Raw genomic sequence first — 16,028 nt, forward strand, 5'->3', positions numbered from 1 at the left:
CCCAACATCTGCCTGACACCCCACCTGGCCTTCCTCCCAAAAACTGCGCAATTCTGCCTCCTATATTGGTTTTACCCCGTAATTGTCACTGCTACCCTGGATTGTGAAAATCTGTCTCCCAGTGACATCTGTGCAGTTTTTCCTGATAGTGCTCCGAAACCTTGCATCCCAGCCTTAGTTTTCTATGCACAATTTCAGTTCCTTGTCCCTCCCCGAGTCACCTGCACCGAAATGGAAAACAATGCATCATCATAGACTAGGCGATTTGTGGATTTGATGTCGTTTCATCATGAGTGATTGAAGGAATAGGTACATCGATGAAACATGGTGTGACAATGAACGAGTTGGAAAAGAGGTGCATGCTAGAGGACTTTATCGCAGTCAAATGAACACATGAAGCACATCAAGCAAGCGAGCGAAAGGGACACATTCACATGCACCATCAAGAAAATACCAAGACCATCAAAGATCCATTACGCTGAGAGCATACCATCACTCAGCAGTGCATCAACTAATCATGGACATCACAGTCAGCCATACATGTCAGCAGTGTCATGGCGATTTGTGTCATGAGTTGTCTCGGACACATCACTACTATGGGCCATAATTGTTGTAATCAATGTAATGTAAAGTGGAAGTCCAAGAGACCCACATATGAAGTCGAAGAGTCATGTAAAGTTGAAAATTCACAGGAAGTCAAACAATCATGAGGGAAGTTGAAAAGTCACAAGGTTCAATTATACCCCCTTGGCTATATATACACCTTCATTTTATGAGAAAAGGACTTTTTACCTTGGCTCCTCCCACGTTGCCTTAAGAGTCTGTAGTCTTTTCTTTGAGGAGTGAGGAGTGGCTCCAATGTCCCACTAGTGGGGCTAGTGATGTATGGTGTGCAAATGTATCTCATAACTTTTTCTTAATTCAAAAGCTTGTCTCAGGCTAGCACGTTTTCACGCATGTTTTGTATATTTTTGTAAGACTATTATTTAAATGTTTGTAATACATGTTTTCTTAACCTGTACTAAGATAGTTGAACTACTGAGGTTATTTTAGTACTCATATTGTTGAAGATGTGTTGTATTGTTTATCAATGTTGTCTTGTCCATGTGGACTACTCTACGGGACATTAGACAGACCATCTTTGTTTTTTCTTGGTTTTAACGACTGTCACCCATGTGTGGACTACTCCGTTGGATGGTGTACATGTTTTCCCTTGAACTTTGGTTTTCACAACTACCGCATCCATTGTGGACTATTTTGTTGGATGCTGGAAAAACCCTTGTTGTTATTTGTGTGTGTTTCTTCGTGGGTTGGGATTATTCCCTCTCATCAAGAGGCTCACTTTACTTCCCCCTTTTGATGGTAAGAGAACTCAGACACAGAGTTACATTAAGCACTCACCAAGAACGCTCACCTCACTTTCTTGAATTTACAAGCATAACACTCTCATGTGCTGAACAACAAGAGCTAAGGAAAATCTCTAAGATAATGGAAACTGGACCATCGTACTAGATGTGACTCCTACACTAAACAATGTGAGGTCTAGTTGGGACTTCATACGGGGGAGATCCCCTTTGTTGGCACATCTAGCACCGTCAATAGGTTTCTAGATTCAGGGTGCATCAACCAAATGACAGGGAACATAGAAATTTTTTCCAATCTAGATGAAAGTGTGAAATCTAAAGTGACATTAGGGACTAATACCAAAGTCTTTGTAATGGGAAAAGAAAGAGTTAATATCCTAACAAAGAAGGGGGAGAATAAATACATTTCGGATGTTTATTTTGTCCCTGGTTTGAAGCATTACCTCATAAGCATTGGAAAACGCATGCAAAAGGGCTACAATGTCTTTTTCAAAAATGATGAGTGCACAATTTTGGATAAGCCTCCATCTAGACAATTGGTTGCAAAAGTTCAAATAACAAGCAATAGAATGTTTCCCCTCAAGCTAAAATCAAATTCGAAGGAAGAAGGTGCACAAGCACAATTGTCAATGAATTCACAAGAGGAAGGAAGGAAAGTTGCAATTGTCACACAAGTAAACTTTCAAGAAGAGGTCAAAGATGAAAATTAGTCATGGCATTTGAGATTTTCTCATCTCAACTTTCGAGGTTTGAATTTGTTGCATAGGAAAGGCATGGTGAAGGGGTTTTCTCTTATAGAAAAACCGAACAACCTATGTGAAGGATGCATCTTGGGCAAACAACATAGAGAGACATTTCCAACAGGAAAGTCAATAAGGACAAAGAAACCTTTGAAGATTGTCCATTCAGATTTATGTGGATGGATGCATACACCATCAATTGGTGCAGCTATTATTTTTTGACTTTCATAGATGACTACACAAGGAAGACATGGATCTACTTCCTAAAACATAAATGTGAAGTGTTTGAACACTTTCGTCAATATAAATATCTTGTTGAGAAGGAATGTGGACACTACATCAAACGCTTGAGGACTAACAAAGGTGGTGAATATATCACAAATGACTTCCTTCGATTTTGCAAGGAGCATGGAATTCACAAGAAATTTACAACAAGGTATACACCTCAACGAAATGGTGTTGTGGAAAGGAAAAATAGGACCATTATGGAAATTGCAAGGATTATATTGAAGGCAAAGCATTTGCCAAATGATTATTGGGTCGAAGTTTTCGCCTGTGCATCATATATCATGAATAGGTTTCCAACCAAAAGTTCCAATAATGTAGTTCCTGAAGAGGAATGGAGGGGAAGAAAGCATGGTGTCACTCACATGAGAGTGTTTAGATGTTTGGTTTATGCACATCTCCCAGATGATTTGAGGAATAAGTTTGACAACAAGGGGGAGAAATGTATATTTGTTGAATATAGCGATGAATCCAAGGCATACAAGCTCTACAATCCATAAACCAAGAAGGTCGTCACCAACAAAGATGTGCATTTCATAGAAGAGGAAACATGGGATGGAATTTTAGAGAAGACAGTCAATGTGAAAACATGTATACCACATGAGGGCACAGAGGAATTGATAGCAGCAAGTAATTCCTCAACAATGTCTCCCTATACTCCGATTCAAGTGCAACAAAGCAGGAAGCAAGTAACACCATCAAAAAATAATAGGACAACATTGCGCAATCAAGCAAGTGATTCTCCAAGCACGCTAGAAAGTGTAACACCAAGTGACATGTCAAGCCCATCTTCCACAAGCATAATAAGAAAAAAATTTAAAATTTATCAGCAAGATGAAGTTGATAGTGGTGCTGGTGTGAATTCCTTATTTGCATTGTTTTGTCATGTAGATGACCCAATCCATCTTGAGGATGCATTCAAAGAAGAAATATGGGTTGTGGCAATGGAGGAAGATATAGAAGCAATAGAAAATAATGACACATGGGAGTTAGTGAAACTTCTACAAGGAAAAGAAGTCATTGGAGTGAAGTGGGTATATAAGACCAAGAGCAACGTTGAGAGGAAGATTGAAAGGCATAAAGAAAGGCTAGTTGTGAAAGGATGCAAGAAACAACATGCAAGAGATTATGCGGAGACGTTTGTGCTAGTTAGGAGGATGGAGATAGTGCATACAATCATGTCGATTGCAGTGCAACATGGATGGAATGTGTATCAAATGGACATAAAATTAGTGTTCTTGAATGGAGTGTTGAAAGAGGAAGTATATGTTGCACAACCACTTGGTTATGACGTAGAAGGCCAAGAAGACAATGTGTATAGGTTAAGGAAAGCTCTTTATGGGTTGAAGCAAGCGCTGCATGCATGGTATAGCAAGAAAGATGGTTACTTGTTGGAAAATGGCTTTGACAAATTTGACGGTGAGCCTACTCTCTACATCAAAGAGAGTGATGGTAAGCTTCTTATTGTTGTTTTATATGTAGATGATTTGATTTTTATAGGCAGTGATGATTTCCTCATCACTAATTTCAAAGAAGTCATGAAAAGTGAGTTTGAAATGACTGACTTGGGGTTGTTAAGATATTTTTTGGGCATAAAAGTGAAGCAAACAAAAAATGATATTTTTATTTCCTAAGAAAAGTATGTACCAGAAATTTTGGAGAGGTTTAAAATGTGGAACATGAAGCCTGCAAGAACTCCAACTATCATGGGGTTGAAGTTGAGAAAAGAAGATTGCAACAACAATATCAATCCAACATTATAAAAAAGTACGGTGGGAAGCTTGATGTATTTGAATACCACTAGGCCGGATATAATGTATACAGTGAGTTTGGTATCAATGTTCATGGAGACACCCAAGGAGACACATTGGCAAGAAACAAAAAGGATTCTAAGGTATTTGAATGGGACAAAACAATATGGTATTTTATACGCTGCTACAAATGATTTTAGGCTAGTTGGTTACACCAACAGTGACTAGGCAGGAAGTGTCGATGACAAAAAGAGTAGCACATTATGATATGTTTTTCATTTGGGTTGTGGAGCCATTTCATGGGCCTCCAAGAAGCAACCAATAGTGTCATTGTCAACAACAGAAGTTGAATATGTCGCTGCAACAACAGCAGTGTGTTAGGTAGTTTGGATGAGAAAGATGTTGAGGGATCTATGCCACAACCAAGAGGGAAAAATAACTATTTTTTGTGACAACACTTCCGCAATTTCACTATCAAAGAACTATGTTTTTCAAAAGAGAACTAAGCACATTGATGTCAAATATAATTTTATTAAAGAGTTGATTAACAATGGTGAAATTGTGTTGCAGCATTGTAGGTCACAGGAACAGTTTGATGATATTTTCACAAAGCCATTGGCGCGTGAAAATTTTGTTGATCTCAGAGACTATTTGGGAATTTTCCATAGTGGAAGTTGTGATTAAAGGGGAGTGTTGGAAAATTAATCCCAACCATCGCGTTAAACACACTGATAGCAGCCATACTTGTCAGATCGATTTTTGCAGGTTGCGGATTTGTTTGCAGGATGAAGGACAAAAGTTCTGAGCAGGAGTATGAGTTCTCCATTCCACAACACACATCAGATAATTAAAGTCAAAAGGGTATTTAATACAAAGTTGGTAAATATGTATGGGAAAGCATTCACTTCACAACTATTACTTGCAATCTGTAACCTCTCCAAGTTCAGAAAATCATTTATTATGTAAAATCACCCATCCTGTGTCTTATTTTCTTTGATCAACCATGTATTAATTAGTCAAAGTTATATGTTTATATAAATATAAATGTAAAAAAAAATTGCAGTGTATTAAGTCAAGAGAGAGTCAAGGGTGTAATTCTAAGAGGTAGAGAGGAGAAAGTCATGGAGAAAATATTTGTGGGTGCATGAAAACAACAATTATTGGGTTTTACTATGTGTTACTTCGCAACCCTTGGTGAAGCATAAATCACAGTAAGAATTTTTTTTTTTAATTGGAGCTGCAACCTCCATTTATCATGCAAATGTATTTTCCTAGGTTTTTGATATCATAAGCTACCATGAGTCATTTTTTGTGTCTTTTAAGCTTCTTTACAGTTGCAAATTGCTTTCCGCAACTGGAGATTTGACCTACGCAACTATTTTGTTGAGGCATAAACTCCTCTCCTCTACGCTATAATTTCTTTCAAATTTGTATGGAGCAACTCATATTGTTTGTGTGTGTCAATTTGTGTCTTTCCTCCTCTACCTTTCCATCATAATCTTGAATACTAATCAATGATAATAACAGATTGATGATTCTTGCTATGTGGATGCCACTCCATAGATTGCCTAGTCGTGTCGTTGGACCTATTTGTCAGCATGTGGAGCCACTGGTTGGAATGGACAACTGATCGGGATTGATGTTGGATTGAAAGCTTGATCCCTAAAAAAGAGGCCACATTGTCTGGAAGCTCGAGATCAATTAGATTGAATATGGATGCCTTTTCATGCGATGTTGCTCTAGTTGACCGTTGGAAATATCTACTAGCCAAAACAAATTATTCCAACCTAATTCAGTCTTTTCTTAGCCGCTCTTGCCACTAGTATTTGTGGGCATCATAAATTCATTGTAGGTTATTTAATTTGGTGAGCCCCTTGCTAAGTAATGTTTATGGCACAAATATTCAAAATTTTGCGCATACTTTTTTTGGGTGAATTTATTTACCATTATTTAATTAAGGTGGGGCTTCCAATTTAAGGAATTTTTTTCATTTTGAAAGGAAGGATTATAGGGTTAAAATACTAAAAATTATATTAATTTCCAAGAACTTGTTGAGATCATTTGATGTTGATTGAATAATGATCATATGTCCATTTGGTTGGTGTTTTGAAATCCTTGATTATTGGCTAATCATGTAAATTTAGCCGGAGTGATTTGATATGTATCATGCTTTGAAGTATAAAAGCATCTTTGTTGTCATCATAAATCTTGGTTTTTCTAACTTGGTCCTTTCAAGATGAGTAAAAGGTTGTAGGAACTTCATGACAAGAAGGAAGTGGATAAACTTCGTAAAGAGATCATTCAATTGTAGTCAGGTGTAGCTCTATTGCAAGCAGAGAATGCAACTTTTAAAAATAGGTTGCAAACTTCAATAGTTGACAAAATCAAGAAGGTTGAACATCTATATTTAACCATGGGAAAATATTTCCATATTCTTGTAGATGAATTTCAAGAGAATAATGACCTCCTTGATGACTTGGACAAGGAAGTTGAGTCCTTTTCTCACTCAAAAACTTAAAATTTGAAGAAGCAATTAGAAGAGAAAAATAATCAACATGTTATAGGGATTAAATGTTTAAAAGAAACAACGTTTGAACAATATCAAATTTTGAAACAAGATTATGAGGCATTGTCACAATATTTGATTGAGAAGGATGAGGTTATTCAAAAGCTGGAAGAGTCTAACCAACAACTTGAATTAGAAGTTAGTTGTCTTCAAAAATATGAGATGGAGATGGTTGATGTTGAGTTACCAGAATTATCTTCTTCCACACTTAATGATGTTGAATGTCATAAACCTTATGTTGATGATCATGACTCATCACATGCCTTTGCCACACGTAGTTTTGAAAAATATACTACTAGTATTGGGTCTTGATTGTTGAGCAAAATAGGATATACTAGAGGAGGACTTGGGAAGAATGGAGCGGGAATTACTACTCCTATTAACCCAACAATGTTGTTATGAAACCAGCTCACAAAAAGATAGAAAAGATAGATCAACGCATTAGAATTCAGCCTCTTCGAGGGGGCAACCTCCTTTACATTACACAAATGAATGATTATTTGATGATTCAAATGACAAAACCTCCTTTCTGTATATAGGAATCTAAGGAGTCACAATATAACCCAGCCGACCTAACAATAATAATATAAAGGCACAAAAATAACAATAGAGGGATTCTATGGGGCACAGTAATAACAATATGGGGACAATAGGGGCACAACAATATTAATAAGGGATACAAATACAATAGTAATGGGGTAATCACTAGTATTATAGGGACCTAACATTCCACTCTCCTTCAAAAAAGTGTTGTCCTCAACGCTTGAGTAGTTCTGGATGCTTCTGTATGAAATTCTCATCCTCCCATGTGGAATCTTCAATGGATAAGTTCTTCCACTTGATGAGATACTCCGAAATTGATTGATTTCGTAGCTGTCGAGTTCTTGTTTCTGCGACTACTTCCGGTTCCAATATAATTTTTCCTTCCTCATCAAGTTCTGGAAATATTGTTTGAACTGGGAGCTTGTTGCCTATAACCTTCTTTAAACATCAAACATGGAAAACTAGGTGCACTCGAGAAGCTGCAGGAAGCTCCAACTTGTGTGCCATAGTACCAATATTTTGCAACACCTTGTACGAACCATAATACTTTGGTGATCATTTATTATCCTTCTTAGCTTGCTTGAGGGACATTTGTTTATATGGTTGTAGTCGTAGGAATACCCAATCACCTACATCAAAACTTCTTTTGCTGTGATGTTGATATGCCTGTTGTTTCATTCTATTCTACGCCAACACGAGGTTATCCTTTAAGAGTTGGAGAACTTGTTGTTGATGCTCGATGTGATGTTCCACTGCTTGAACCTTAGAATTTTCTCTTAAATATGATGTGATGGATGGTGGCTGATATCCATAAAGTGCCATAAATGGGGTCATTTTTGTTGTTGTATGGAAGGAAGTGTTATACCACCATTCAGCCAGAGGCAACCATTTGACCCATTGTGTTTGTTTATTAGATACAAAGCAATGAAGATATCCTTCCAAGCATTTGTTTACTATCTCAGTTTGCCCATCGGATTGAGGATGATAAGATGAGCTATGAGCTAACTGAGTACCAAGACAGGAAAATAATTCTGTCCAAAAATTTCCAGTGAAAATGGGATCTCTGTCACTTACAATAATCTTTGGGTTTCCATGTAGCTTTTGAATTGTTTCCATAAATGCGATAGAAACTGTACTAGCTTTAAATGGATGTGATAATGCACAAAAGTGTGCATACTTGGTAAGTCTGTCAACTACCACCATGATGACACTCTTTCCCTTAGACTTGGGTAAACCTGTGATAAAATCCATTGAAACCTCCTCCCAACATTGGCTTTGGATGGATAAAGGTTGTAATAGACCCAGGGTCTTAATTGTTTCAACTTTATTTTGTTGGCAAACCAAACATTCTGCCACAAACTTTTGAATATCAAATTTAAGGCCATCCCAAAAAAATTCCTTCTTAACCCTGTGGTAAGTTTTTAAAAATCCTGAGTACCCTCCTAAGGGAGAAGTGTGCAATTCCATAAGAATCTTTTGTTTGAGTTAGGAATTCTTACAGAGGTATAAGCAATATTTGTACCATAATGAATCATTTTGCGAGCTAAATGTACCAGATGTACTAGAATCTTGTTGTAACTTTTGAATAAGTTCCCACACTTCTTCATGATTCTTCCATTCCTTCCTTGCTTCATCTTTCGAATCTGGTTGGATAATAGAAATGGCGCACAACAATGCTTCCACATCCTCATCCTTTCTTGAGAGTGCATCTGCCACCACATTTTGCTTCCCTTTTTTGTAGATGATTTCAAAGTCATAACCTAACATCTTTGTGACCCACTTTTGTTGCTATTCAGAGGATAATCTTTGTTCTAAAAAGTATTTAAGGCTATCATGATCCATTTTTACCTTGAAGTGTCTTCCCATTATGTAGGGCCACAATTTCTTAAGTGCATGTAGTATTGCCAACATTTTCTTCTCATAAATAGCTTTGTGTGAAAACTTTCCCTTGATTGGACGACTTTCAAAAGCAATGGATCTTTCATCTTGCATTAAAACAACACTAATTCCATTTCCTGAAGCATCACATTTCACAATAAAGGTTTTTGTGAAGTCTGATGTAGCTAAGACAGGTGCTTGGCACATTGCCTCTTTAAGATGTTCGAAGGCCTTTGTTGCTTCTAGAGTCCATGAAAATGCGTCTTTCTACAATAATGTTGTTAGAGGTGCTGTTATTCTCCGATAATTCTTAACAAATTTCTGATACTGCCCTATCAACCCGAGAAATCCTCGCAGATGCTTTATGGATGTGGGGATTTTCCGTTCCTTAATGGCTTTAATTTTGCTAGGGTCTACCTTAACTCCTTCATGAGATACAATATGACCCAAATATTCCACCTCTTGTACTCCAAAGAAAAATTTGGATCTTTTTGCATATAATTGTTTCTCCTCCAATAGTTGTAGCACCCTGTCAACATGTTCAACATGATCCTTCCAAAACTTGTTGTAGATTAGTATATCATCAAAAAATACTAACATAAATTTTCTAATGAAGGGTTTGAAAATGGAATTCATCAAACCTTGAACTGTAGAAGGTGCATTGGTAAGGCCAAAAGGCATGACCAAAAATTCGTAATGACCCTCATGAGTTCTAAATGTTGTTTTCGGAATGTCTTCAGTCTTCATTCTGATTTGATGATATCCTGAATGAAGATCCAACTTGGTGAAGTAAATTGATCCATGCAATTCATCCGGTAATTCATCAATAACAGGAACGGGAAACTTATCTTTAATAGTGAGCTTGTTGAGCTCCCTATAATCCAGACGCATGCGCCATGATCCATCCTTCTTGTGCACCAATACCACTGGAGCAGAGAAAGAACTTTGACTAGGTTGAATTATACTAGCCTCTAGCATTTCTACAACTATACGTTCAATTTCACTCATTTGGGCATAGGGATATCTGTATGGCCTGATGTTTGGAGGAACACTTCCTGGAATTAGATGAATAGCATGATCATGATCATGAATAGGTGGGAGACCTTTGGGAGTCTCAAATACCTTGGAATGATTGTCCAAGACTTTTTGGAGATCTTGAGAAATAGATGATTTTGATGTGGAAACATCTAGCGAACATAATTGTGCAATTACACCTCTTTATTCCTTTTGTTAGAAGCTTTGTCATACCGTTACAGCTAATTATCTTTCCCGGTTTCCCTGCAATACCCCTTAATTCAACTTCCTTTCCTTCCACAGAAAATTTCATGAAAATTTCTTGAAAATTAAAAGCTATTGCACCCAAGGATTGTAGCCATTGGACTCTTAGTACAACATCAACACCTCCCATTGGAACGGAAAGCATTGGGCTAGTCAATACATATTCTCTCATTGATAGCTTGATATTATGGCACTTTCCAGAGCAATTTATTGTTCCTCCATTTGCAACCATAACTTGACACTCTAGTGCTGGATATAGGAAGCAATTCAATTCTTTTGCTACCTTACAATGAATAAAATTGTGGGTACTTCCTAAACCAATCAACATTATTACCTTTTTCTTCTTGATTTGTCCTTCTATCGTGATGGTTTGAGGAGTGGTAATTCCCGCCAATGCATTACAATATATGGTCGGATTCATTTCTTCTTTATCTAGGCTTTGTTCCTGGAGTATATCCTCTTCTTTTGACCTTTCTTGCTCCTTTTCTTCTTTATCTTCACAATCTATGTAGAATAATTTCTTCTCAGCACACTTATGACCTTTAGTGTATTTGCTATCACAACTGTAACAAAGCCCCTTTGCTCTTTTTTCTTCCAATTGTTGTGGTTTCAACCTTATAGGTTGTGGAAGACTAGGGGCAAAAACACTTCCATCTTTATAGTTGTGAGTGGTATGCTTCCTGGTTGCCATAATTTTGCTTTCCACTTTTCTTGCTAACCTGAATGCCTTCTCTAATGAATCAGGTTCCCAAATGTGAACATCATGTTGGATATTATCCTTTAAAATCCCTATGAACACATCAATCCTATGCTCCTCTGGAATATTTTTTACCCTTATGTTCAATTTTTGGAACTCCTCAATGTGCTCCATTATTGAACCCTTTTGTTTGAGACTTATCAATTGGCTAAAAAAAGTGTTGCTTTTTGTATCCTCATAATGTGTTGTCAATTCTTCCGTAAAAATTGCCAAAGTGATAATTTGTTTATGAGAGCAAAGCCATTGATACCATACAAACTGATTTGGTTCCAAATATAAAGTTGTAATACGTACCTTTTGTGTGTTTTGCACATTATTGAGATCAAAAATTGCTCCATCTATAATATCCATGTTGCAGGATCCTTGCCATCAAACTTCCTCATATCGATTTTTGGAATATGTTGGGTATTCAATCCCACATTAGAGTCTATGAAATCATGATTAACATTTCTTTTGTTCGCATCATGAGTTTCCTTTACTACCCTTTTACCATTAGTAAGTATTTCTTGTAGAAAATTTGTCAAATTTGTCTTCAAATCTGCCATGTCTGTCTTCAAATTTGTCTTCAAATCTGCCATGTCTCTCTTCAAATCTGTCTTCAAATCTATCTTCAAATCATCCATATTAGCTTCCACACCCTTTATCTTAGATTCCACACCATTTATCCTAGCTTCCGTTAGCTTTTGTGAGAGTGACATTTGTTGCACTTGGTCTTGTAATTTTGATATATCATGTAGCATGTCTTCCTCTTCTTCATGAGTCATGCTAGAGCTTTCAGGTTGCTTACTAGGTGTCTGCATTTTCTTTCCTTAGGGCATCAATTACTGATAATAATGCTCTACTATGCCCTTTGAATTCCTTCAAAATAATTTTTCAAACCAAGCTTAAGCAAAAATTTAAAAAAATCTACACACCTTTTTTCACTTTGTCAAAGCTCGATATTGCCTTTGATGTATCTCTGTAATTTCGGATCATCTAGTTTTGAAATTGTGATCTGTAGTAGCCCTTTGTGTTCTCTTTCCAATTCCACTAGTCTGATCCAAATTAGATTCTCCAAGGAAGAGTTATGCCAAATCTCCCACAGTGACCTGATTATAGACTAGTTCAGTAGAGCAAACTTGTATGACATGCCACGTGTCCCTGTTTCGACCTTTGGCTCTGAAAAATATATACAAGAAACTACAATCCGCCCTCTTTTTGTACCTTCTTACGAAACTTCAATCAGATGCTCAGAGAGAAAGTTATGACGATTTTCCCCAGGTCACCTGTTTGGAATTTAATTCAGGAGTCTGCAAAAAGACCAAATTCCTTAGATCATATCTCCGCAAATATAGTGCGAAAAGCTCTGAAATTCTAACCCAAGGTTCAACGCGATTTCTTCTCAAATAGGTTTTTTTTTCGCTTCTAAAACGTCGCAAAAAAAAAGTTAGCGAAAATTCCATGATGACCTATTTGGAGCACTGAAACCCTAGAATCCAAAGCTCTGATACCAAATGCTATGAAACCAGCTCACAAAAAGATAAAAAAGATAGATCAATGCATTAGAATTCAGCCTCTTCAAGGGGGCAACCTCCTTTACATTACACAAATGAATGATTATTTGATGATTCAAATGACAAAACCTCTTGTCTATATATAGGAGTCTAAGGAGTCACAATATAACCCAGCCGACCTAACAATAATAATATAAAGGCACAAAAATAACAATAGAGGGATTCTATGGGGCACAATAATAACAATATGGGGACAATATGGGCACAAAATATTAATAAGGGATACAAATAAAATAGTAATGGGGTAATCACTAGTATTATAGGGACCTAACAAATGTAGACATCGAGAGCTAGTATTGGATATGATCCGACTGTTTCCAAATAATCTACATTTAACTATGTTGAGAATCTAGAGGTGTGTTGTTGGAGAAATTCAGACTGAGGTGTTGGAAGAAAATTCTCCTACTCATTTTGATAAAAAGATCGATGACATGGCTATAAATTTCATTCCAAATGAAAGTGTTGTTGCACTTAATTTTGAGTATGTAGAGGCAAAAAATAGGCCATTTGCACATCCTCATCAAAAGAAATTACCTAAGCATCAACTTCTTCATCACGTAGTAGTTTTGCATTCAGATCATTATGGAAAAGATGTAAGAGAATGAATCGTGGACTAGTGTCGAGCATTAACAATATTTGTGGATGGATTGATGGATGGTAATTTGATCCATATTTATGACGGAGAAAAATGAAATACATATATGAACAAAAACACAGAGATATAGTGAAAACAAAACTTCAATTCATTAATAACAAAGTACTGAAAATTAATTACATGCATTAGAGGAAATTTCAGCCTAAAAGTGCCCATGAAATTTTATGTAATTCCCATGTCATAATATGTAAACTAATTAAAATCCTTTAAATTTAAAAACAGGTCCATGTAAATATTTTGGAGGGAAAAGAAAAGAAAACTACAATTTTTACTTCTATTTTTACTTTTTTTTTTATCTTATCTTTTAATAGGTTTACCCAAATTTCAAGTGTAGACACTCATTGGATGTGAAATTAAATTCCATATCCAACGAGTACCCATTATGCATACTTTTGTGAAGACCCACTTTGATAAAAAAAAATTGAAGATACATTAAAAAAGCGTGTTCAACATGCTTTTTTGATGTATCTTCATTTTTTTTATCAATATGGGTCTTCTCAAAAGTATGCATAATGGGTACTCATTGGATGTAGAATTTAATTTCGCATCCAACGAATGTCTACACTTGAAATTTGGGTAAATCGATGAGGAGATAAGCCAAAAATACAAGTAAAAAAAGTAGTTTTGTTCTTTTCCCTCCAAAATTCATAGCTCTTATTTTATTATTTTATTATTTTTCCTTATGAGGCCACTTTTAGGCTAAAATTTCCTCTAATGTAGAATGGAAATAAACTAGCTCAGGTGATGGTAGTTTATCTCTGATAAGAGATGTGGTAGCTACATGTTTTCTAAATTGTGTTACAATGAGGCTCCAAGGCCTATTTATTATTGAGAAACAATGGAAAACCCTAAACTTCCAAAAGCCTAACCATAGGAGATGAAGCACCAAAAGTATGTGGGCCTCATTGGGGTAAATTGGTACATCAACTTCCTGGGGTCGTAACTTTGGCATACGATCTTTGTTTGATGTGTACGATACCTCGATAGAAATATATATCGAAGAAATACAACCTTCATAGAAAACCCCTATCCCAAGTTTTTGAGTTTTCCAAAAAAACATTGTTTAGGGCCTCAAAACAGCTCTAAAAGTTCAAGACCTGAAAAACTGTCAAAAATATTAAATTGTGCTACAATTAAGGAAATTGAAAGAAACAATGGTGGGGGTCCAAGTGGAATAGCTTGGTGATCACCAATATCCAGTTGGATACGTCCTTCCCCCTTAGGAACAAATGCTTCCCATTACGTTGAGTGCATCCATGAGATGGGGAAACTTATACTTAACTTGGTCCTTAGAGAGCTACTTGCCTTGGTGCAGGAGTTGTTTAGCTTTGACAACCCAATACATTGTATCTTTTTCTAGTGAGTGTTCTTGATCTGCATGTCCATGATCTGATTAGTTGTGGCACGTTCCATGCAATCTGGGTTTAGCTTTTGGTGTGAGTTTTTTTGCAATGTTTGATGTGTCCAGTAATGGTGAAAAGTATGGTTGAAAGAAAGCCACATTGAACACTCAAGTTCAATATTACAAGTTCGAGTTCATTTTTAAATCTGGAAAGGTTAAATTTAGTAAGTGTTTTCATATTGAAGTTATCAACAATTGAGTCGCAAGTTAAAAAGTATAAATATCCATATCGGGTTCATTGCAATAAATTCAAGTTTGTGTGATCAATAGAAGAGAAGAAAATCATATTGTTTGCGTGTGTCAATTTGTGTGTTGTGGCTCATATGGTTTGTGTGTGTAAATTTGTGTGCATCAACTCACATTGTTTGTGTATGTAAATTTGTGTCTTTCCTCCTCTGCCTTTCCATCGTAATGCTGAATAAAGGAGAACAGATTGAAGATTTTTTTTATTGTGATGCCACTCCATAGGTTGCCTAGTTATGTCATCGGACCTATTCGTGGGTATGTGGAGCCATTTGTTGGAATGGAAAACTTCTCGGGATGGATTTTGCATTGAAATCTTGATCCCTAAGAAATAGGTCACTTTTTCTGGAAGAACGAGATCAATTGGATTGAAAATGGATGCATTTGTATGTGATGTTGGTCTGGTTGATCGTTGGACATATCTACTAGCCAAAATGAACTATTCCAACCTAATTTAATCTTTACTTATCCACTTTTGCGAGTGTTTGAGGGCATCACAAAATTCATTGTATGTTTTTTAATTTGGTGGGCCGCTTGCTATGTAATGTTTGTGGCACAAATATTCAAAATTGTGGGCATAATTTTTTTGGGTGAATTTATTTACCATTATTTAATTGAGGCAAGGCTTCCAATTTTGGTAAGGAACTTTTTTCGTTTTGAAAGGAAGGATTATAGGATTAAAATATTAAAAAATACATTAATTTCCAAGAACTTGTTAAGAGCATTTGATGTTGATTGAAGAATGATCATATGTCCATTTGGTTGGTTTTTTGAAATCCTTGCTTGTTGGCTAGTCATGCAAATTTAGCTGGAGTGATCTGATTTGTATCATGCTTTGAAGTGTAAAATCATCTTTTGTTGTCATCATAAGTCTTTGATTTTCTAACTTGGTCCTTTCAAGATGGGTAAAAGCTTCATTTAAAAAAGGCATAAGATGAACTTCATAAAGAGGTCATTTAGTTGCACTCAGTTGTAGCTCTATTGCAAGTAGAGATTGCAAATTTTAAATATAG

Source organism: Pinus tabuliformis, chromosome 3_2 (genome assembly GCF_031772625.1).
Source record: "Pinus tabuliformis cultivar Carrire ecotype Pingquan chromosome 3_2, CPIR1, whole genome shotgun sequence".
NCBI classification, from domain to species: domain Eukaryota; kingdom Viridiplantae; phylum Streptophyta; class Pinopsida; order Pinales; family Pinaceae; genus Pinus; species Pinus tabuliformis.